Genomic DNA, 3,566 nt, shown 5'->3' on the forward strand with positions numbered 1-3,566 from the left:
TAATACAACAAATGTATTTATAATTAGGCGCGTGGCATTTTGAGTAATGCTGACACCATAAAAAGTAGCTACAGTAGCTGTCATCACGTTTGCTACTTAGTGCTTAGCAGTGTATTTACTTCTGAGAATAGTTTCTGAGCAGTGTTTAAAGGCCAAACAGGGTCTGTCACATTCTAAAGAGGATACACGTGTTGTTGTGTTTATTGATCTAACAGACAACTGTGATTGGCGGTAGGTTCACCTGGAAGGGTCACACGATGAAATTTAGCTAAGCAACATGGAGGTTATGCTACCCATGTGTTGTAAAAATGAATATAGCCATAATGTCTGATATCACCAACTAAATAACATTGAAATGCGCCTGCAGTGTAGACAGGCTAAAGGAACCGGGACCCGAGGGAGATCATTTCAGGACCCTTCCAAGAGGGAGTCTGTTTGGACCCGTGACACACCGTTAGGCTCGTCCAACCACAACGAGTCTAACCCCTGCTGGCATTAGATCAAGGGTCCCAACAGAGCTGCTGTCCTCGTTTCAGCTCGCCCACAAATCATTTATGATGTTTCTTTCAATCGCAGCACTTGACATTAGTTTGGACAGATTTGATGTGATAATGTAAAGTAATATTAATGAACATCATTACCTTTCATTCAAGGAAAGAGATTTGTTGTAATTATATTGAACTGCTTTGTTTTTCTTTTAATGAATGAAATAAAGAATAAATAAATAAGCATCATAGATTAACATAGGCTATTCTAAGCAGTGTTGGGTGTAACGCGTTACAAAGTAACGCGTTACTGTAACAAGATTACATTCGCCAGTAACGCAGTAATGTACCGCGTTACAGTTGTAATTTGGGTAATCCCGTTATAGTTACTCTAAGACAAAAAAAATTACGTTACTTCAGTTACTTTAAGCTTTTCAGCTACATGTAGAACGGGAGAACAGAAAAGAAAATCAAACTTGCCTTTCATGCGTTGCGCAACACTTGTCTGACTCAAGGCTGTTTTATGGTTCCGCGTTAAATCGACGCAGAGCCTACAGCGTAGGGTACGCGTTGGTGTAACGCAGAACCATAAATCAGCCTTTAACGTGATTTTACGGGATTTTATGGGATTTTACGCGATCTTACGGGATTTTACGGGATTTTACGTGAATACACATTTGTGCTGATCTGGGGCCTCATTTAAAATGGAGTGCGTAGGAGTCATACTAAAAGTGCACGTACGCCCAAAAGCCGAAAATGGCGGGCGCAAAAAAAAATCCGGATCTATAAAACCGCGTGCACGCAGACTTCCACGCAATGTTCCCTTTATGAATCACAGTCCACCTGGAAAGCTGCGCAGCTGACTCCGCCCCATATCCCGCCCTCAACACGCCCATAAATCCATATGGATGAGCCTACTGAGCATGCGCAGTGGCTTCCTGCAGCCTGTTAGGGATGAATCCGGATGAATGCGTCAGAATGAATGAACGTGTCGAGCCACCGTGCCACTGAATTTCGCTGAGATCTAGAAGTTGTGGATGATGTGGAGAGAGGACAGTGAAACGAGATTATTTGGTGGTCACAGTAAAAGTAGGAAAAGTATATAAATAGTATAAAATAAAGCGAGTGAGTAGCAGCACGTCGTTGCTGCCCGTTAGTGCCACGATCGCACGACGCAATTTCCACTGGGGGCAGGGGGGACATGTCCCCCCCACTTTTCAAATTATGTATTTGTCCCCCCCACTTTTTACAGTTTAAAAACTAACGGTAGGCTCAGCAAATCATCAAGACACTCGGGACGGCGGCCCGGCAGCCCCCGCTCCCCCTCCTCCCTCCCGTCTCCCCTCAGAGCTGCTCTAGGCTGTTTTATGGTTCCGCGTTATACCAACGCAGAGCCTACGGCGTAGGGTACGCGGCGACGCGCACCTACGCCGGACCCTACGGCGTAGGCTCTGCGTTGGTGTGACGCAGAACCATAATTCCGGCTTAAAAGTAAACATGAGCGCACGTACCCGTGCATGACAGGCAGACACACACGGGGAGAAGAGACTATTTCTTTAATTTTTATTTTTTTAAAACTTATCCTTATGAACGCAATTGTTATATAGTCCAACTTTCCTTATTTTAATCAGAACACTTTCTTTTTTCCTCTTCGGCGTGTGGGTTCGGAGCGGCATCCCCCCCCCCCGCCCCCCCCCCCCCCCCCCCCCCCCCCGCCGCCTGCTCCGTTATCAGCACTATTTTATTATAAGTCTGATGTTGTGATATGTGATGACATTATTAAGAGTATGACATGAATCTGGCTTCATTTCACCACCTCACAGCCTGCCTCGCCAGTTCCCCGTGTCTTAAGTAAATTCTTACGGGAGGGTCCCGGTTGCCGTAAAGATACGCAGATTTTTCGTTTAGTTTTTTCTTTTTAGATCCGAGGCTTTGCGTAGAAGTCGGCTTCCGCAACTTTCAGGCGCTTTTTCTGCGCAAGCAAGCTTTATAGATGAGGCCCCTGGGCACTGCAGTAATAAGGTTCCAACTACAGGACTGTCTCAGAAAATTAGAATATTGTGATAAAGTTCTTTATTTTCTGTTATGCAATTAAAAAAAACAAAAATGTCATACATTCTGGATTCATTACAAATCAACTGAAATATTGCAAGCCTTTTATTATTTTAATATAGTTGATTATGGCTTACAGTTTAAGATTAAGATTCCCAGAATATTCTAATTTTTTGAGATAGGATATTTGAGTTTTCTTAAGCTGTAAGCCATGATCAGCAATATTAAAATAATAAAAGGCTTGCAATATTTCACTTGATTTGTAATGAATCCAGAACGTATGACATTTTTGTTTTTGTAATTGCATTACAGAAAATCACAATATTCAAATTTTCTGAGACAGTCCAGAGTAATCCAAAAGTAATGTAACTGGTTACTTTCAACAACCAGTAACTAAGTAGTGTAAGGGATTACTTTTTTTTTTAAAGTAACTAGTAATATGTAATGGATTACTTTTTTTGAGTAAGTACCCCAACACTGATTCTAAGCCAACCAAGCTAAAATAGCTAACTGTGACTGATTTAAGCTGGGCGCGCTCCAGTCTGCTCCTTCTGCCCATTTGCAACACAGTTCCAGGCAATGCAGCCAACAAAATCTGTCTTCAGAAAAACCTGTGGGGGACGTCACAGTAGGTTTGGCCAGTTATACAGTCCATGCTTTACAATAAAATAATTGGAAAGATGTAACATTTAAGATCAAGATTTTGGTGGTTCTAAGTTTGGTTTATGGTATGAGCAAACACATATGTAGCACTTTAACAACACAAACAAGCACAACTTGACATAACAGGTAATATGTGTGAGCATCCCCTTCAAACTGTATGTCCGCAAGAATGTCTGAGAGACGCATAGCCTATAGAAAAAGGAGAGATAAACAAACCAAAAAAAAAACACAAAAAAAAAAACAAGAAAGAACCACCAAGAGGAGGGGAGAGGAGATGTCCCCGGAGTGGGTGAGGGGTGGTGGGGAGTGGTTGGGGGTGAGTACTTAGAGAGGGGAGACGCATCATCTGAGCAGCGCTGGTGGAAG

Source organism: Cololabis saira, chromosome 5 (assembly GCF_033807715.1).
Source record: "Cololabis saira isolate AMF1-May2022 chromosome 5, fColSai1.1, whole genome shotgun sequence".
Lineage (NCBI taxonomy): Eukaryota > Metazoa > Chordata > Actinopteri > Beloniformes > Belonidae > Cololabis > Cololabis saira.